At 44.6% G+C, this 21,938-nt stretch overlaps 1 long non-coding RNA gene across 4 annotated transcripts in view; it reads right to left on the bottom strand.

Moving 5' to 3' along the window:
• Positions 1 to 21,938, bottom strand: part of LOC118935369 (uncharacterized) — a 133,949-nt gene that overhangs the window by 45,899 nt on the left and 66,112 nt on the right. Inside the window, exon 1 of one of the 4 annotated variants that reach the window (XR_008995880.1) lies at positions 9,075 to 10,333. The exons of 1 other annotated variant lie outside the window; for it this stretch is intronic. This is a non-coding gene — a long non-coding RNA (uncharacterized LOC118935369). Of the gene's footprint in view, positions 1 to 9,074; positions 10,334 to 21,938 lie in introns of those variants that run through there. 2 more of the 4 variants (XR_008995877.1, XR_008995879.1) reach the window with 2 other exon arrangements.

Raw genomic sequence — 21,938 nt, 5'->3', positions numbered from 1 at the left:
CTGCTGAATCACTGACCACCCTTTCCCCATAGGTGACAGAGGGGTTGGCAATATTGCATTCTCCACTGCTCACTACCATAAAACAAAGGATGTCTTTCAATTTCTAGGCAGTACAAAAACCTTGCCTTCCTTGCCTCTGATTCAGCTTATAAAATTACTATCACTACAGCCCAGGGTAAAACAAAAGGAGCTAAGCTCTGAACTTCAGGGGTCTGCTTCCCACATGGGAAGCACGGTCTCGCTGAGTGAGTTCCTCATCCACCTCCCACTAGCTCACTTTGACTTTCCTTTTATGGTCACACTCATTTCTCCAGACCCCCAGAGTTTGTTTGCTGTTGTTTGGGTGAACCTGCTGCCTCCTTCCTCACAAGAAAACAGCACAGAGCCCCTGGGCTTGTTGATTCAACAACCATTTATATGTTTGCTCAGATCAGAAAAAAAAAAAAAGAAAGAAAGAAACCTTTTTGTGAGAAGACACAGCCATGCAGACACCATGCGAGATAAAGTGTCAGAGAAAAACATTATTATTCAACTGGTTTGATTAGTAAGTGCCAGACAGCTATTAGAACAAAAATCATGCTTTTGGGCAACTCTGTCTATTTATGTCATGGTGAGCCTCCACAGAGAGCCCAGATAATGCTTGCTATCTTCACCCACACTAGTCAAATGTTTGGATAAATAAAGATGTTGTATGAAATTCCCTATCTGCCACTTTAACAGAAATTGACATAGAATGGAACATTATTTGATTGTGTTCTATTTCATAGCTGTGTGACTTTCATAATCAAGGGAAGGGGAAGGAGAAGGCTTCCTGAACTAGGGACCTGCAGAGGCATCTATCTGCTTAACCTGCCACCCTCCTCTTTGCCCTCCAGTGTATACCCTCCAGGACCTCCCCAAGCCCATGGCTCATTGTACATCAGGTAACCCAATCCTTAAGTGGTTGCTAGAATTGTCCACCTGGAACCAGAGTTTTAACCTCAATTGACCTACATACATAAGTCAGAGATCAATAAAAGGAGTAGGACACACCAGTTCCATTGGCAGCCACCTTCTTAGTTGTCTGCATTTATTTTCTATCTGGTTCTGACCCCTTACTCCAATTTGGTGTCTACCCTGTTTGAAATCCTTTGGGCTTTGTGCCGTGTTCCTTGGTCCCTGGGGAATATGATCTACTTTTTTTTCTTGCTTTTGACTGTCAGCATTGGGCATGCACTAACCCTGGAGCTCCCCTCCGATCACACCCCAGCATATGGGCAGCTGTGAGCCCCTCACTGGGAAAGTTCTAGCTTCTCACGTGGATGGTTGGACAAAAATGGAAGATGAGTCCATTGTTACAACCACAAAGGGCAGCTACAGAACCCTTCCTAGAGTCCCACCTTGTCCAGATACCCAACAACAACACAGAGAACCAGAAGTAGCCAACCCATTTTGACTAATGGGGTGTGAAATTAGGCTACACAAACTAATGAGCCACACTAGGGCAGCTACTTTTTGAAAAGCAGCTGCAAACAAACATGGCATAAATATGTGCTCTTGCTAAGAGTCCACAGTCACCTGTTTGAGCCCTTAGGTACAGCTGACCACGCTGAGGTGGAGTTGCCACCTGGTGACCATCTTTATCTCCCCCAAATCGTTCTCTTTTGAAACTAGGGGCCAATTACTATCAGACAATTTAGAATGGAGTTGATGAATTTGTTAGGATCAAATTTAAACTAGTTTAAGCAAAGAAAAGATTATATTAGATGGATACTATAGGAACACTTACAGGACCCAAGGAAAAATCAAAGAACCCAGTCTTAAGAAAGGATGTAGCTGGATCTCACAAACGAAAATCAGGGCCCCATCTCTGCCAGTCTTCTTCTCCCTATAGGAGGTCAAGTTCCTACTGCTTTTCTGAGGGTGGGAGATGGCACAGCATACATTATGATCACCCCAAAGAAGGGAATTGCCACAGCTAATCAGAATAAGATCATCTCATCTTGTTCCTGAACTCTTACCAACCCCAGCCCCTTCTAGCAAACCAAGAATTTCCCTCTTGTGTCCAGCTCTGTCAAAAGATAGAGGCTGCATTCTGTTTTAGATAAGCCACTTGGGGAATCCTTACCAATTACTGGCTTGTAACACAGAGGATTCCCTTTCTATAACTATGTAAATGGAGAGAAAAATTGAGCTGCTCAGTCTGAAGAGTCTCTATGTATTACACAAAGACCTTGTTCTATGTTCTGGATGAGGCTAATCCTCGACAAAAGGCAATATGACAGGGAGGTTAAGCTCAGAGTTTCTGCAGTTAATTTAGGGCTGAGCTCAAATGGCTGTTCCAGCATTGACAGCTATGTGACACAGCCTCAGCTTTACCATTCAGTTTTAAGTGAGACTAGCTGATACCCACCTTCTGGTGTTGGTGTGGAAATGATTTGAGATGATACATGAAGAGCACCTAGCATGGTGAAGGCCTTTCATGATGCTGGATAGACTTGGTCTCCAGTGATGCCCCTTCTTGCCACTCCGTGGGGCATCCAGGGCTCTGTTTCCAGGCTTGCTCCCCAACTGTTTCTCCTCCATATGATTTCCTGAGGGATCTTCATGAAATGTACAGCTCCACCCCAATTTAAAATTCTTCATGGCTCAGTAGAACAGTTAAGATAAAGTTGAACTCTTTATCGTGGGTCCCAAGCCCACTCTCAGTTTGGACCCTGACTACTTCTCCAACCTTGCCTGGCCTACTCCAAGCTTCCACCAGGCTGGATCGCTTGCTATGACCCAGCTGTGCCACGCCCTTTCACCGCAACGCATGTCCACACAGGCTGACCCCTCTTCCTGCAATGCCTTTCCCCTGGCTATCTTCAACTAGCCTAGGTACTTTTCAACATTTGTGTGATCAGGAGATTCCTGGAAACTTTTGCCGACCCCATCCCCTATTCTCTATTAGATATGCATTACCTGCCTCCATTTATGCCTATTTGTACCTCAATCAAAGTTCTTATCACATCATATTTACTTGTTTGTCTTTGCTATTTAATTCTGAGTTTCTTGCAGGCAAGACTGCATTTCTAGTACCCAAGTAGAGCCTGGCATAAAAGAGATGTTCAATAAAGTCTGATTGACTGAAACACCAGTGACATATTTGTGAAACCACGTGTACTAGAAGGCATGATGTTGAAATGTACAATCCTCTTCTTCATGTGGCTAAGTGAGCCAGTTGGGCTTACAACCCAGGTCCTTGGCCACAACCATCCAACTGGCATTTCTAACTGCTCTAAAGGAAACAGAATCTAGCATTGTGTATAAAATATCATATTTTAAAGCTGAAACCTACCCACAAAGTCCCTATTTCTTGTGATTTTGGTCAAAATGCTTACTTTTGTTTTCCTTACCTACAAAGTTTATAATACTTGGCTGCAGAGAATAAATGTGACAACACCTATAAAATAAAAAAGTATCATTGATATTCTCTCTGTGTGGCACTGTCAGGGTTAATTTCAGAAGATGGTATATATCCCCCTCTCTGAGCCAAAGGTAGTCCTTGCTCCTAAATATGAAATCATTGTCTCTTACAAGACAATGCTGGTCATCATTTGTATTCCCCTCGTGTTGGGTACTGCATCTTAAGTGAAGACTTGGGCATACATTTTGCAGGCCTCCTGATGGTTAGACCTGACAGCATCCACTGGAGCCTAACTGGAGCCCAGAACCATCCTTAGAGGCCATGCTGTGGGACCAGCTCACAAGCAAAACTCTTATAACGAGCTCTTCCCAGCAAGGCCGGCAAAAAACAATCCTCAGATAAAATCTAACCTGTCCTTACACAGCTTCCTATACTTTCACAAGTCAGCCTCTAGTGAGATGAGTAATAAAAAGAAAAGACTGAAATGAACTGTGAGAATGGGGGTGCATTATTCATCTGTAAGAATAATGTATTGAATTTTAGCAATACATATATTAAACATCTGTAAGCTTCTTTCTGCTTATCCTCATTAACAAGTTGCAGAGGGACTCACGTAATTATCATCTGGGAATAGCATGCAGTGCACAGCTGATTCCTCAGGCCAGGTGATGTTGAGCAGGAATGTTAAAGTGTGCAGCATATAAAATAATTAATAAGGTCACCATGAGCAACCAGGCCAGAAATTCACCTAAGAGGTTTGAATGACCCAGCCCAAGAAGAAGGAACCACAGCCTCACTGAAATGTACACATTTCTAAACTTTACTTTGTTTGCTTGTTTTGATTTGCACATTTCTGAACTGATGGTGCAATTTGTAGTTCACATCCCCTAGGTACCCACCATATGAAACCCAGGCTGTTAACCTGAGGCAGAATGGAAGACAGAAAGTCCCTGTTCACTGCATAAGCATTTAGGAAGCACTCACTGAATCCCTGGCACAGCAGCAGGTCCAGTAAGCAAAGTCCCTGGTCCCAAGAGGGAGGTTGCTGTGTAAACCAGTAACGTGATAAAAGCAGTTCCAAGTGCGCTCAGAATCACAGGAGAGCCAGAGAAAGGAGTGGCTAATTCTTCCTGGGAACATTGGAAAGGGTATCTTTGATGACCTGCCTTTTAAGCTAAGTCTTGAGACTCTCTGGCTGAGAAGTGAGGAAAGGGCATTCCGGGTGAAAGGGAAAAGCAAGTGCTATTGAATCCCTGCTCACCAGGAGCCAAAATGAGCCCTTCCGGGGCCATGAACCTCAAAGTCAATGCTAAACAAAAAGCAGGGAGAGCCAAGGACGAGTGCTGGCCAAGCCCTTTAGGGAGCAGGGAGGTCACTGCTGACAAAGTCCAGGTTAGTTGGCAACAAAGTCAAAGGGTCAGAAGCCAGGCAGAACAGGCAGAGAGCAGAGACCTAGAAGACTCCAAGGCTTCTGTTTATGGTGGTGGCCACTTGGTGGTTGGTCTGGTTTAAAAGTGATGGACCAGAATAGACAAGTTTCAGGCACAGCGGTGGGTGTTTGGGGAACAGTGAGTATTCAGCAGAACAGGAGCGGGTTCTCTGGAAAGTGAAGAGGCATACAGACAACCCAAAAAGTTGGCAGGAGCCAATCACTGTGGGTCTTTCCTGCTTGCTGAGGAATTTGGGCTTCATCCCATAGTCAACAGGGAAATGTTACAGTATTTCAAGCTGGGGAGTGGCACATAATTACTTTTAGAAAGATCACTCTGGCAGCACTTCGGGAGACAAACAAGAGTGGCATCTCTTGAAGGGCATGAAACACCCAGCCTGTCTCAGAACACCCTGGATGCTTAAATTGAATAAGCATCATTTTAGCTACACCCTAGATCTACTGAACTTCATTTCAATGGAGAAACCTAGGAATCTGCATTTTAACTATATCTTCCTGGTTATTTGGGGGCACAGCAGAGATTGCAAGCAATGTCCTAGGCAAGGAAAGATAGGGCCTGTACTGAAAAGGAGACTCATAAAGACACATGTAAGCAAAGGCCTGCCACACCAAGTGGGAGCACAGTAAGTCATTCTGGAATGGATAAATGAATGAATGGGATAGCAACAGGTGTCAGAGATTGGTGGGATGCACAGAGGACCACTCCAAAGAATTGCCATTTTTGTGAGTCAAAACTAGACAAATACTGGCAATTCTTAACAGTTCAATTTAATGAGGAATTCAGTAAAAGCTATGCCCTTATCATTTATGTTTTTCCTATCAGCATAGTAGTATGTCATTCATTCTTTGCCACCAGAAGGGACTCCAAAGGGTGACTAGAAGGGCTTTAGCTTCCTTCTATAATCTGTTTGCTGGTCTGTAGAGGGTTCCAGGAATTTGGGGCTGGTTAAGGAGAAAGCTATGACCACTGGAGGCAGTAACATGCAGCATTTATTGAGCAGTGCTTGGACAGGGCTGCATGAGAGGGGGAGATTGTCCAGAGATTTATGATGAGGGCCCACCATCCAGAAGGGAGGAGAGCCTGGGAAGGGGGCAGAGGAGAGGGAGGTTCACGTGTCTAGGTGATGTTGCTCAGCAGTATGGCAGGGTGTCTAGGTTAGAGAATTCCAAAGGGCATAGCACCTTGGGGCATTTGACTACAAGGTTCTATCTTATCAATGGCCAGCAGATGCCAGGTGAGGTCTCACAAAGTAAGCAAAGTAGACAGACTCTAAAAAACTAAAAGAAATCTGCTTGTTTGGGCTATTTTTAAGTAATTGGATGTATAATTTGAGTTTGGTGCTGACTGACTTTGGCCTAATGGGTCCAGTCTGCAGTGAATAAACCCTCCAGGGATCAACACACAGAGGTCATCTTTGGCTCATTTATGTAACACAGTCCTGGTGTGAATGACCTCAGCCCCATTCCTCCCACTTCCCCTGCCCTGCTCTGGAGGCTCCTGCATCACTGACTGACAGCTGGGTTTGGCCAGTGGGAGGCACTGGGAGAAGACTGGAATGTGGGAGAAAGGAGGAAGCTGGGGTAGTACTGTGTTGATAAAAGTGTACCGTTGTTTCTGAGGTGACCCCTGCCTCTGGGTGCTGGAGATCCTCCTCACCCCTTCCCTCGTCCTCCAGGCCAAGGATGGCAGTAATATCCAATTGCTGTTAACCTTCCAGTTGTCTCCTTGTCCCCGGTTGGCTTCTCTCATCTGCCACACTTTGTAACCAATTTCCCCTATTCACTTCCCTCTATTTAAATACTCTGGGTGATTTCTGATTTCCTCCTTGGGCCCTGACTGACACAATCTCTCACTTCTCTCAGGCCTCCAAATCATGAGAATAATAGGGACAGTCTTCAACAAAGACAATTAATATTTTCACAATCTTATGGAAAATGTGATAGAGACATCTGTAAAAACAAAATTTTTCCTCTTTTGATCTACCTAAAGACTACAATCTAAGGAAGAGGGTGTTAGCAGCCTCGGGATAAGGTTCCCATCCTGCCCCAAGCCCTCCTGTGTTGAAATCCTGAAGCCACCCTGTTCACAGCAGGGGTCCTTCATGTTGCAAGGCAGCCCATGACCTCATACTTCTGCACTGCAGGGAGGAGAAGGGCAAGGCTACCCCCAGTCTAGCAAGGAGAAAGTTGTGTTTCAAATGGGATCTCAGCTGTTTCATACTACAGTGCATCAACAGTTATGAATTTTACTCTGTTAAGAGAACTCTGACTCCTAAAAGTGGCCAGCCTTACTTAGTCATTCAAGATCCACTTTTATGGTCTTCCTAAGACAAACAGTAAAATCACCTGTGGTCTCATAGCCCACAGATACCTCCTGTTAGCACTTCAGCATGTCTCCATTTCAGCTTTTTTTTCCTGTAAATATATAATGATTCTTTTACTTAAATAGGATCACATCAGACATCTTGCTCTAGAAGGTTTTTTCACTCAGTATATTGTGAAGATTTTCCCAAATCCATTAAAAATCTTCTGCATGACTGTTTTTAATTATGCACAGTGTTCTAGAAGATATGGATGTTTCACCATTTTATTAACCAATCCCCTTGAACTTCTAACATCTCCCTGGAATAAACAATGTTCTTTCTGTTAAACATCTTTGTTGTGCACACCCTTAATAGTGTCTTCAGTATAAGTATCTATCTACAAGTGGAAATTCTTGAACAGAAAGTATACACATCTTAATACTTAAGGCAATTTTGCCAAATAGCCACAAGGCAATTTGTGCATCTGATTGTGGGGTATTTTTGCTGTTTTTCAAAATTTTAGGTTTTTTTAGATAACAGACACCAATGACAGTAAGACACAAAAAAATTTAAAAAAGAACTAAATTACAATTTCTGGAAGGCAAGGACCTGTCTATGTTCATCTTTGTGTCCCACATGGTGTCTACCCACCAGAGTGTAACAAATGTTGAATTTGGAAAAAGCATTCACAGGAACATGTTCAACCTTTGCAGATTATTTTCATACAATGAGAGCAGCCCAAACTCCACAATGCTTAGTCCAGTGGTTCTCCCCCTAACCTACATATTAGAATCACTTAGGTAACTTTTCAAAGTTATAGGAGCCTGGACCCTACCTTAGACCAATTAAAATCAGAACCTTGGAAGGAGGCGGCACTTCAGTATCAGTATATTTCCAAAGCTCCCCAGAAGATTCAAGGATGCAACCAGGCTTAGGAACTGATAATCCTTAAAAACGCAGACAACTGTTAAAGAAAAATGGTTTTTGTTCCCTCTCCCTAGATCATCATGGAGAATACAAAATACTTGAAGCAGGAAAACTCAGCTATGAACCCAAGACTGATCTCACGCTATTTAATCCAAGAGAGCCAGTTTAATCTTTTAAAGGCAGTGTGTTTTCCTCTGCACCCAAAGTGGCAAGCTTTCAGGAAAACCCTCTTTTCATCATCCCTATATGGAAACCAGGACACAACAGATGGCAGGATAATGGGCTGTGTCTGCTCAAGTCAGAGCTGCTATTTGCAAGACATCAAATTCCTATTGACTGCAGGGACAGACTGACATGATTTATTTTTGATGAAAATGGAGGCACAGGGCTCTGTCTGGGCTCATTACCATAAGACAGAGTCTCATCTGTGATCAGGGCACACTGGACTGGCAAGGGCAGGAACAGCACGGATTGCAAGGGGCTGCTTGTGTTCCCAGTGATTAAATGTTGGAGAATCTCCATCTGCCCAACTGAGAAACCCAGATTTCACAGCAGTGGAGTTTCCCACTCAAAGTCCTGCTCCTCCAGATCAGTCAGCAAAATACAAGGGAAGCACCATTTATATTTATTTTTTACTGTTAACACTTTAATTATGTATGCCTACATGTGCTCACATAAGTGCAGCATGTCATTTTGAAAAGAAAAGACAATAGGTACAGCCCATTCATTCCTGATAGAAATCATCTCCAGTGACGCGAGCGCAGCCCCAGACCATGGCTTCAGATCCCTTTTGAGATCCACGATGTGAAATCATTCAGGAGTCTGGCGGCTGCCAGAACTGCTCCTATGTTCTTCCCGAGGGTGGCTTACAGAAAATCCCCAGCCCCAGTGGGGAAGGGAGGGCAGAAGGAGAAGGAGGGAGGAACAGGAGAGGCTGAGCCACAAGCAGCCCATTCCTTCAATGTCACATAAAGAGCAGAGCCAAACCCCAGTACCGCGCTCTAACCTGGAAACGCTTGCTGACGTCTCAAGACGGCTCTGTGATGCGGCATGGTCCTTAGAGATCTTCTGATTCAGGACTCCCAGTTTACAGACAAGAAAATGAGGCCAGAGGAATAATCAATTTGCCAAGCTGTGCAATGAAAGACTCAGCGGTAGAGTTTAGGATTCAGGTTTCTTGACTCTCAGATTCCTCCACTTCACCTCCTCAGTAATTCTTAAGCTTGGCTTCACAGTAGAATCACCTGGCAGCTTAAAAAAAAAAACATACAATCCCAGCCCCAGATAGCCAGGTTTAACTGGCCTAGGGTGGGGCCCAGACATGGGTATTTTTACAGTTCCCCAGGTGACCGGCATGGGAGGCTAGGACTGAGAGCCCCTGTACCCTGGCAGAGCTTGACTCGGCTGACTGTTCCATCTTGTTCCATGATGGCCCAGCTCTTTGCTAGGCACCAGAGTTGTGAAAATGAAGGAGACTCAGTTGCCCTAAAGCTGCTGAGCATCTGGTTGAAGAGCCTATGGTGAAGAGCTAATCCCAGCAGCACAGTAATAAGAGTAACAATAGAAATAGAAATAAGTATTAGCAGTGATTAACTCTGGGATGGTTGAGGGAGGAGCTATTTGTGTCCATGTTTAAAGGATGACTACAAGTTTGCTGAGAGGACAAGATGCAGAGGGGTCTTCCAAGGAGAGGGAACAGCATGTGCGAAAGCCTGAGGGCATGAAACCACACAGCATGGTTGTAGTTTGGTGTATCTGATGCAGGGTGCAAGGTGGCGGCAGTGGATACAGAGTTAGGGAGGTAGGCAGGGGTGGATCCCAAAGACCCTTATGATATAGACCATTCCAAGGGTTGGGGATGTTCCTGAAATAAGGGTGAACCACTGAGATATGTCATGCAGAAAAATGACAATGGAAAACTTGCATTTTAGGAAAACAACCCTGATGGTGGTATGGATAATGAACTGAAAGGGGAAGAAGCCAGAGGCAGGGAGACCAGGTGAAAAGAAAAGAAACAAGGATGATGAGGGCCTGAAGGAACTGAGCAGGGGCAATGACTAACAGCAGAGGACCAGTGTCTTGCCAATGGGTTTCAGCCCCCAGGCAAGTTCACTATGCATTCAATGTGACCAAAGAAATTGACAGCAAAGCATTCTTTGGGGTGAAAGGGTTTATTACCCGGCTTGTTCTCCCAGTGGTAGGTCGAGCACTGGCATCTCTACCTCCCCCCAAGAGCACAGGGCCGAGCTCTCTACATAGCGCAATAATAGCTTATTGCCTAAGGTGTGGAAGCGGTAGCCTAGCAACAGGCTAGTTACATCATCAGGTGGTTTAAGTTCAGTGAGGATCCTGGCCATAGGAACCCCAACTTCCCCACAACCAGTAAGACCTGAATTCCGAACCCAGCCCCTGGTTCACTGCAGTCAGAAGGTAGAACTGATAGGCTGAAGTGGCTGCTTGGACCAGCAGAGAGAGGGCCTGGTGCCAACCTAACTACTCCTCTTCCTGTACTCTGAACTGAACAGCTCACTGCCCACTTCTTTGATTCTGCGGGTCCCCCAACCTAGGATGTCTACCCTTCCCTCATCTCCAAATGTCCACATGGGATACATCCTTTATGTCTCAAACCAATGCTGCTTCCTTTGAAAATCTGGTTTTTGAATAAAGGAAGGAAGGAGTTCCTTTCAGCAAGTTCATCCCACTCGTTCCCAAGAGTAGATCATTCATTGCTTCTTTCCTCCTAAGAAGTCTTTCTTCTCACCTGCACGGTAAACTACTATTCCTTCAAAACTCTGCTAAAAATCACCTGTTCTGTGGAGACCTCCTTGGCACCCACAGACATGGGTTATGTCCCCATGACACTTCTGTATTCCTCTGTCAGTAGTTAGAGAATTGTTTCTTATTGTCTAATTATTGCTTTACACATGTGTTTTCCCTCTTAGGGTAAATAAGAGAAGGACACTGTGTTCTTATTCTGTCTCCTATCCTAATGGTACACGAAAAAAATATGTTTGAAAAAAGTTTATTGACTAAATGAATGTCGAAGGCTGAATTCATGAATTCTGGGGAAACGTTCTATAATAATGATGCTGCTGTTGCTCACAGGATGTTGCAACCCCTCCCCGAGAACAGGGTGCCTCAGATTTAACACTGCAGCTGCATTTGGAGACTGGGGGTGGAGTATTATGTTGAGAAACTGCACCCATGTAATCTGAACCAGTCTACAGATCACTTGGAAGACTTTCTCAGACCACCACCAGGCTCGGAGCTGCACCGTGGGAACTAATTCAAGGGCATTCTCTCCAAGGAACCTTCAGCCACAGCAGGGAGTTGCCCTGCCCAGGAAGAGTGAGCCTTATCCTTGTCATCTGGGCAGTTCTCCCCAGGGCTCAGACCTCTCCCTGCCTCCTCAGGTAACTAATATCTTCCAGGAGCACCTCTTCCTCCAGGAATCTCTTTTAGTGGGGTATTATGAAGAAACTTCTGATTAATTGATGCACTTAAGGTAGGCACTGGTAGTTTCTATCTTAATCCTCCCACAGCGTTACCTTCTTAAAGTGCTGGAAGATTCGTGGGAATTTCAGGTGCTATAGCAACTTGAAGGGGAAAAAATGCAGGCCTCAGCAGCATCCTACAGCTGCCCTACCATGAGGGAGATAGTATATTTGAGTCATTCCAGCTCCCCTTGAGTCACACATCCAGGTCAGGAAGTCCAGATCCTGAGTCTACACTGGCAATTGAAGGGAGAAGCCTTGAATCAGCACAGCAGTCAGAATTTAGAATTGAGGGCAGCACTGCTGAGACCAAAAGGAAACATTTTATCTGGAGCAGTCTCTCTAGACACCTGTTCCCCTGTAGCAGTTGAGACACTCAGGTTAAGACTGTGTATACTGGGGTTGGAGGTGAGACAGGGGGAGAGAGAGGGAAAGAGCCCATCCTGGACACACAGGCTATGGGACATGTACCAGATGTCCTGCAGACCAAGGGAGGATAAGCACCTTTCCAGCAGGCTGCAGTGCTCCCCGGGAACCTAAGGGCATGTTCCCCCATGCAACTCCCCCTGTGGCTTTGGCTCTGCCGGAAGCTCCTGGCTGTGCTCCAGGAGATGCAGCTGCAGCAGGAGGAGATACACAGGTTGGGCAAGGGCAGGGCAGGTAGCGCTGGCACAGCCCTTCATCTCTCAGACAAGTCCAGGCTGGAAGGCCTCGCTTCAGGACTGCCGTCTGCTTGGAAATGAGGTCTGGTGGAAAGCCCCAGACCAAAAAGCCTCTCTTCCTGGGAGACTGTCAGCTTTAAATCATCCAGAGGAATTTGAGATGGAGGCCCAGGTTGACACCTGTAAGTCTGGGGAAAGGAAGTCCCAGGACAAAATACCTCTAAAAACAAAGATCAGTCAAAGGGAGAAATAAAGTTTAGAACCGGTTTATTGCTTACAAACTGCAGTCCAGGGCTGTCTCTCTCCTCTGCTCCTGATGAAGCAAGCAAGCAAGCAAGCCAGCCCCTCCCTTTAAACTCTCAGGTTCAGACACACCCTCGGTTGCCCAGGTAATTACCCATTGATATGGAGATGAACTTTTCTCCACCCCTGAGGATATGCAAATGCACTAAAGCCAGGCGAGATATTCTGGAACTGTTAGAATTTTACCCACAGGCCACCGCTCCAGAAATCTTGCCTTACAACCTACTCGTTCCCCTTCTTCCACAATGGTCCCTGGGCAAGAAAACTGGAACACTGTGACCAGACTAATGACATAACAATAGCAACAGCATAAAATCATGACAATCCTCAAGCCAGAGGATTCAGCAAGATTCAAAGTCTTATGCACATTAAGTCCATAGCTCGTCCATTCCATAGGCAGGCAAGTAGCTGAGGGTTCAGAGCAATCATGATGCTGCAGCTGCAGCCAGGGGGCACAATAAGGTCACAAGGACTGTAGGAGAAAATAACCTTAAGGGAGATGAGCTGCATGTTTTAATGACACCAGCATAGGCAAATCCTGTCCATCAGGTAGGATACATGCAAGAGAGTGGTCCTGTGATAAAACAGTGGCAGGAATGGATGTCATCCTGGTCTAGTATACCAGACTTTCAACCCCCTTCCTGTGGTAGTTATACAGATGGGTCAATATATAGGACTATGGGAGGTACATGCACTGCCCATAAAGATAAAACAAAACTTCCCCGCAAGATGCTCTTGCCTCCTGGACGTTTTGAGTACACTACCATGATCTTTGGGGGCCACTCTGCTGTTACTCCAGCAATACACACGAGGCCATCTTCCAGGCCTTTCCCCCAAGGTGTCAGAAGGGCCAGCCATCACTGGTCCATGTGTCGAAATGTCCAGGGCCAGGTCCATTCAACAATGTCTCCACAGGGCTTAAGGCAATAGGGGCTGGCAGCAGGATGTTGCTCTGCTGGCCATATCCTGGCCTCAATAACTCTTCTTTGGTTTGGACGTACAATTGTATAGGAGAGGCAGCAAGGTGTGTGAGCATATCCACAGGGCTCAAAGCTTTATGTGGCTTCTCATTCAAATGCCTCAACACTGTCCATAGGCGAACTGACCAACCCCGTAGACTATTGGTGTCCAACTTCAGGCCAGATTTCAACAAACCGTTGTACCTCTCTATCATGCCTGCCCCAGTAGGATCATATGGTATATGAAATTTCCACTTTATTCTTAATTGCTGCACCCATTGTTGTAATGCATGTCCAGTAAAGTGGGTGCCTTGATCGCTTCAATCACCTGCGGCTGGCCATAGGCTGCAAAGAGACACTCCAGGCCCCTCTTGGCGGTTTGCTGATCTGCACAATGTGCAGGAAAAGCATCCAGTAGTCCAGTAGCTGTGTCCACACATGTCATGGCATACCGATATCCTTCTGACATGGGCAAAGGGCCAATATAGTCTATTTGCCACCTGAAAAGGGGTATTGGCCCCCTTACTATTGTCCAATGTTGCTGTGGGACTCAGTGTAAGTCCCTCTTAGAGCACATAAGGCACTCCTTCTGGGCTCTGCTGACTTCTTCAAAGGTCAATGGCAAGCCCACCTACGGGCTATAGCCCATATTGTCTTTTGCCCCGCATGAGAGAAACACTGGTATAGCCACTGGGCCACATAAGAGGCAGACTTTCCTTCTAGCCAGCACACCGGGCCAATGTGTCTGCTTTATCATTCCCTGGGGATGCCAAAGGCAAATGGCCAGTCACATGATATACAGTAACAGTCTTAGTCTGACCAGAGGCCCATAGGTCTTGCTTGCCACAACTACACCCTTAAAGCAGCTGCAAATGAGGGGTGCCACGAAATCATGCTGAGAGCAAGTTAAAGACAAGTTAGTCAGAACGAAGAACACAGCGTCTGCATCCAGAGTGTTTCTACAGCACCTGTTGCTCACATGGATGGATGTGTTCTCTTCAGGCTTATGCTTGGAAGCCTCCAGAATTTGCTCTCCATAAAACTGTCTGCTCCGATACTGTTCTTTCAGGTCAGAGTCTTTCCGTCCATTCCTTATGTTCAACCTCAAGCATTATGGGATTGGATCCTCTTCACAGACCATTGGAATTTTCAGTGAAAAACATCATCCATCTCTCTAGATTGTGCTTTTTCCACTCTGATGTTTCCACTCTGTCTCTCCAGATCAAGCTGTAGAATTTCCCTACCTCAATATGAAGTCCTTGCAGACTCCAGCCCCCGGAAACTCACAGTCCACCAAAAGCCTCCAGGGAGGACTGCCCCCAAGGCCAGATGTCGGGTGGATCCAAGGTCTCATCTGGCAATTCCTCCCTTTCCTAGGGCCTGGTCCAGCCAAAGAAAGGCATTTTTCAAATGGCCCTGAAACTTCCCAGCAAGTGCCTCTATCTGGATTGATGTGGCAAACACTGAACGAACACCCATTATGTGCCAGGCCCTTTACCAGGCACTGGGAATACAAAAAGAGTAAGACTAGAAAGAGGAAGTAGCAAACCATAAGGTTTTTTTCTCTGCTGAGGTGGAAGGCTGACCAAAAAGTATCACGCTCACCCTGTGAGACAGGTTTAACTGGAAGTTCCCAAATTGGTCATATCATGGAATTTTTCTAGGCCTCACTTCTCACCTTCACTGAAGTTAGTCTTGTAGGCGTTATCCCAGTGACAATTAAGCCTAACTCTGTCACAGTTTTCCTCCTAGCACAATGCACATCTTGAAGCCTGGGAGAGAAGGTATGCAAGAGGTGGGCCCTGGAGGCAGGGAAGGCCAGGTCACCCCATGCATTCTGCCTATAATTGGCAGTGCCACCATCCTGGTTTGTTCTCTGTCCACAGCCTGCAGCTGCAGTCTTCATAACCTGCCCTCTCCCTGCAGAAGGGGCTAGAAATAACAACTGTACTAAAACCAGCCAGCAGGGCTTGGCCCACCTTTGAGGGTTTCCAAAGCAACGTAGTGAAGCTATCCTGCAGCTCTGCCTTCAGAAGAATGGGGCTTGTGGCTGAGCTCATCTTTCACTGAGCCCAAGAGGGGAAGGTGTAGCCTCTGCTTCTTACTATTTTTCTTGTGCTGCCAGAGTCTAAAGGCTGAGAGGTATTATTGCAAAACAGCTCACCTTCCCTTTCCCCCACGGAACACAGAGAAGTTAGGGCAAACATCAAAATCTAAAGCGTCATATTCAGAGCAAGAGTAATAAACAGGCATTTTCAACCCTTTCCTTTAGAGCTGGTTCCACTCCTCAGGTCCTCAGCCCCTGGCTTAGGGCACACATTCCAGGAAATTCCAGAGACCAACCATAGCTATTCATTAATAGTCTTTGAACTACAGATGTTCTCCACTGCTCTTCATTGTGACCATTTACAGTAATGAATTAGACCACCAAGTGCTAATCCTCAGAACTCGGCTGTCAACATCATTTTTGCCACTACTAGCAATGTGGTCCTGGGCAAGTTACTTAATTTCTCTGAGACTCAGTTTCCTCATCTGTAAAATGAAGTTAACAGTAGTACCTACTTCATAGAACTGATGTGATGATGAAATTAGAGAGCACGTGTAGAGTGTAGCACATGCATGGCACAAAATTGGTGCTCAACCAATGGCCCTCTAACATGTTATTGGTCTGGAATGGAAGGGGCATAATATCCCTTTGGCAGCCATTATTTGTTGGCCAGGAAGACTGAGAAAGGAACAGTTTTACCTATTAAAATCCCCATGCCTCTTTCCCCTCTATTTAGCCCTTATTTCATTCTTTCCTGGTTGTCTGCCTGTTGCTCCCACCAAAATGGAAAGCTCATTGAGGACATAAATTATGACCCAATGGACAACAGAGTCTTTCTACATTAGCAGTAAATAAATATTTGTGCATGGATGCATGAATATTTTTCAACTGACTGTTGAATATGACTTCTGATGCAAATGGGTATCAGTACCCAGGAAATACATAGTATAAGATTAGGGAGCCATGGGTTTAATATTTACTAACATTTTCCCTTACCGTCCACCTATTTCTTTAAAGGCATTAAATCCAAAGCCTTTAGATCTTGCTGTTTTGCATGACTGGGTTGAATTGTAGATGAGAACTTTGTAAAGCAAAAAAGATACATCACACCAATTTGCATCTCAAATTCTGTTCCTCTCAAAAGCCACAAAGTCCCCCAGCAATAATCATGTGCAAGGCAAAGAAATTAAGAACTTGGGCTGGGAAGACATTAGATGAGTCTTTGGAATTGTAGTAAAAGATATATCAAAGGCTATATTCTTCCCCTGAATATCTTTCTGGCCCCTGACACAGCCTCTGAGGAAATCAAGTACCAGAGAGAAGGTTCCTCTTGGATAATGATAGAAGACACATTAAAATATTGTTACAAATCACGGCTTGATACTTTGGATTCATTTTACTATAGGTCAGATCATGTCCCCATGCACAGTGCTGTGTATAAAGCATCATTCCTGGCAACAACAAAAGCCTGTAATATAGATTTTCTAAGGCATAGAGTCCCTCAATAATAAAGATCTGCAAGGAGAGGGGCGGAAGATGGCGGCGTGAGTAGAGCAGCGGAAATCTCCTCCCAAAACAACATATATCTATGAAAATATAACAAAGACAACCCTTCCTACAATAAAGACCAGAGGACACAGGACAATATCCAGACCACATCCGCACCTGAGAGAACCCAGCGCCTCGTGAAGGGGGTAAGATACAAGCCCCGGCCCGGCGGGAGCCGAGCGCCCCTCCCCCCAGCTCCCGGCGGGAGAAGAGTAGGCAGAGCGGGAGGGAGACGGAGCCCAGGACTGCCGAACACCCAGCCCCAGCCATCCGGGCCAGAGTGCAGACACAGTGCATGCCCAGGGGGCCCTGGATACTAGGGAAACAGGGCAGAAAGAACAGTGAGCGGGCACTGGAGGCCAGGTGCCGGAAGACATAAGAAAAGCACGCGACCATTTTCTTTTTTTTTTTGCTTTTTTGCTGTTTTGCTTTGGAGAGTGCTTTTTGGAAGTCTTAAAGGGATAGGGACCCCAATACTAGGGAAACAGGGCAGCAAGACCGGTGAGCAGAGGCCTGAGGCTGGCACCGGAGAATAAAGAAAAACGAGCGACCACCTTTTTTTTTAATTAAAAAAATCTTTTTTATTTTTTTTTTTGGTGGTCATTGTTTTGTTTTGGCGGGTGCTTTTTGGAAGTCTTAAAGGGGCAGGGCGGGACACTTAATCCAGAGGTAGGGAATCCGGGGATCTCTGGGCACCCTAACCCCTGGGCTGCAGGGAGCAGGGAGGCCCCTTACGGAGATAAATAGCCTCCCAGCAGATCCTACTCCAACGCGACTCCACCATTTTGGAGTAGCTGCCCGAGCCAGGCCACGCCCACAGCAACAGCGGAGATAAACTCCATAGCAGCCGGGCAGGAAGCAGAAACCCTGTCTGCGCGCAGGTGCACAGCACAAGCCACTAGAGGGCGCTGTTCTCCCAGGAGACGAGGGCCACAAACCAACAAGAAAGGAAGTCCTTCCAGCCGTCACTCGTCCCAGCTCTGCAAACTATTCCTATCACCATGAAAAGGCAAAGCTACGGGCAGACAAAGATCACAGAGACAACACCAGAGAAGGAGACAGACCTAACCAGTCTTCCTGAAAAAGAATTCAAAATAAGAATCATAAACATGCTGACTGAGATGCAGAGAAATACGCAAGAGAAATGGGATGAAGTCCGGAGGGAGATCACAGATGCCAGAAAGGAGATCACAGAAATGAAACAAACTCTGGAAGGGTTTATAAGCAGAATGGATAGAATGCAAGAGGCCATTGATGGAATTGAAATCAGAGAACAGGAATGCATAGAAGCTGACATAGAAAGAGACAAAAGGATCTCCAGGAATGAAACAATATTAAGAGAACTGTGTGACCAATCCAAAAGAAACAATATCCATATTATAGAGGTCCCAGAAGAAGAAGAGAGAGGAAAAGAGATGGAAAGTATCTTAGAAGAAATAATTGCTGAAAACTTCCCCAAACTGGGAGAGGAAATAATCGAACAGACCACAGAAATACACAGAGCCCCCAACAGAAAGGATCCAAGAAGGACAACACCAAGACACATAATAATTAAAATGGCAAAGATCAAGGACAAGGAAACAGTGTTAAAGGCAGCTAGAGAGAAAAAGGTCACCTATAAAGGGAAACAAATCAGGCTAACATCAGATTTCTCAACAGAAACCCTACAGGCCAGAAGGGAATGGCATGATATATTTAATACAATGAAACAGAAGGGCCTTGAACCAAGGATACTGTATCCAGCACGACTATCATTCAAATATGACAGTGGGATTAAACAATTCCCAGACAAACAAAAGCTGAGGGAATTTGCTTTCCACAAACCACCTCTACAGAACATCTTACAGGGACTGCTCTAGATGGGAGCACTCCTAGAAAGAGCACAGCACAAAACACCCAACATATGAAGAATCGAGGAGGAGGAACAAGAAGGGAGAGAAGAAAAGAATCTCCAGACAGTGTATATAACAGCTCAATAAGTGAGCTAAGTTAGGCAGTAAGATGCTAAAGAGGCTAACCTTGAACCTTTGGTAACCACGAATTTAAAGCCTGCAATGGCAATAAGTACATATCTTTCAATAGTCACCCTAAATGTTAATGGGTTGAATGCACCAATCAAAAGACACAGAGTAACAGAATGGATAAAAAAGCAACACCCATCTATATGCTGCTTACAAGAAACTCACCTCAAACCCAAAGACATGTACAGACTAAAAGTCAAGGGATGGAAAAACATATTTCAAGCAAACAACAGTGAGAAGAAAGCAGGGGTTGCAGTACTAATATCAGACAAAATAGACTTCAAAACAAAGAAAGTAACAAGAGATAAAGAAGGACACTACATAATGATAAAGGGCTCCGTCAAACAAGAGGATATAACCATTCTAAATATATATGCACCCAACACAGGAGCACCAGCATATGTGAAACAAATACTAACAGAACTAAGGGGGGATATAGACTGCAATGCATTCATTCTAGGAGACTTCAACACACCACTCACCCCAAAGGATAGATCCACCGGGCAGAAAATAAGTAAGGACACGGAAGCACTGAACAACACAGTAGAGCAGATGGACCTAATAGACATCTATAGAACTCTACATCCAAAAGCAACAGGATATACATTCTTCTCAAGTGCACATGGAACATTCTCCAGAATAGACCACATGCTAGGCCACAAAAAGAGCCTCAGCAAAATCCAAAATATTGAAATTCTTCCAACCAACTTTTCAGACCACAAAGGCATAAAACTAGAAATAAACTTTACAAAGAAAGCAAAGAGGCTCACAAAGTCATGGAGGCTTAACAACACGCTCCTAAATAATCAATGGATCAATGACCAAATCAAAATGGAGATCCAGCAATATATGGAAACAAATGACAACAACAACACTAAGCCCCAACTTCTGTGGGACACAGCAAAAGCAGTCTTAAGAGGAAAGTATATAGCAATCCAAGCATATTTAAAAAAGGAAGAGCAATCCCAAATGAATGGTCTAATATCACAATTATCGAAATTGGAAAAAGAAGAACAGATGAGGCCTAAGATCAGCAGAAGGAGGGACATAATAAAGATCAGAGAAGAAATAAATAAAATTGAGAAGAATAAAACAATAGCAAAAATCAATGAAACCAAGAGCTGGTTCTTCGAGAAAATAAACAAAATAGATAAGCCTCTAGCCAGACTTATTAAGAAGAAAAGAGAGTCAACACAAATCAACAGTATCAGAAACGAGAAAGGAAAAATCACGACGGACCCCACAGAAATACAAAGAATTATTAGAGAATACTATGAAAACCTATATGCTAACAAGCTGGGAAACATAGGAGAAATGGACAACTTCCTAGAAAAATACAACCTTCCAAGATTGACCCAGAAAGATACAGAAAATCTAAACAGACCAATTACCAGCAACGAAATTGAAGCGGTAATCAAAAAACTACCAAAGAACAAAACCCCCGGGCCAGATGGATTTACCTCGGAATTTTATCAGACATACAGGGAAGACATAATACCCATTCTCCTTAAAGTTTTCCAAAAAATAGAGGAGGAGGGGATACTCCCAAACTCATTCTATGAAGCTAACATCACCCTAATACCAAAACCAGGCAAAGATCCCACCAAAAAAGAAAACTACAGACCAATATCCCTGATGAACGTAGATGCAAAAATACTCAACAAAATATTAGCAAACCGAATTCAAAAATACATCAAAAGGATCATACACCATGACCAAGTGGGATTCATCCCAGGGATGCAAGGATGGTACAACATTCGAAAGTCCATCAACATCATCCACCACATCAACAAAAATAAAGACAAAAACCACACGATCATCTCCATAGATGCTGAAAAAGCATTTGACAAAGTTCAACATCCATTCATGATAAAAACTCTCAGCAAAATGGGAATAGAGGGCAAGTACCTCAACATAATAAAGGCCATCTATGATAAACCCACAGCCAACAATATATTGAACAGCGAGAAGCTGAAAGCATTTCCTCTGAGATCGGGAACTAGACAGGGATGCCCACTCTCCCCACTGTTATTCAACATAGTACTGGAGGTCCTAGCCACGGCAATCAGACAAAACAAAAAAATACAAGGAATCCAGATTGGTAAAGAAGAGGTTAAACTGTCACTATTTGCAGATGACATGATACTGTACATAAAAAACCATAAAGACTCGACCCCAAAACTACTAGAACTGATATCGGAATACAGCAAAGTTGCAGGACACAAAGTCAACACACAGAAATCTGTGGTTTTCCTACACACTAACAATGAACCAACAGAAAGAGAAATCAGGAAAACAACTCCATTCACAATTGCATCAAAAAAAATAAAATACCTAGGAATAAACCTAACCAAAGATGTGAAAGACTTATACTCGGAAAACTACAAGTCACTCTTAAGAGAAATTAAAGGGGACACTAACAGATGGAAACGCATCCCATGCTCGTGGCTAGGAAGAATTAATATCGTCAAAATGGCCATCCTGCCCAAAGCAATATACAGATTTGATGCAATCCCTATGAAACTACCAGCAACATTCTTCAATGAACTGGAACAAATAATTCAAAACTTCATACGGAAACACCTAAGACCCCGAATAGCCAAAGCAATCCTGAGAAAGAAGAATAAAGTAGGGGGGATCTCACTCCCCAACTTCAAACTCTACTATAAAGCCATAGTAATCAAGACAATTTGGTACTGGCACAAGAGCAGAGCCACAGACCAATGGAACAGACTAGAGAATCCAGACATCAACCCAGACATATATGGTCAATTAATATTTGATAAAGGAGCCATGGACATACAATGGCGAAATGACAGTCTCTTCAACAGATGGT

Source organism: Manis pentadactyla, chromosome 2, assembly GCF_030020395.1.
Source record: "Manis pentadactyla isolate mManPen7 chromosome 2, mManPen7.hap1, whole genome shotgun sequence".
NCBI classification, from domain to species: domain Eukaryota; kingdom Metazoa; phylum Chordata; class Mammalia; order Pholidota; family Manidae; genus Manis; species Manis pentadactyla.
This window is presented reverse-complemented; position numbering and strand designations above follow the sequence as displayed.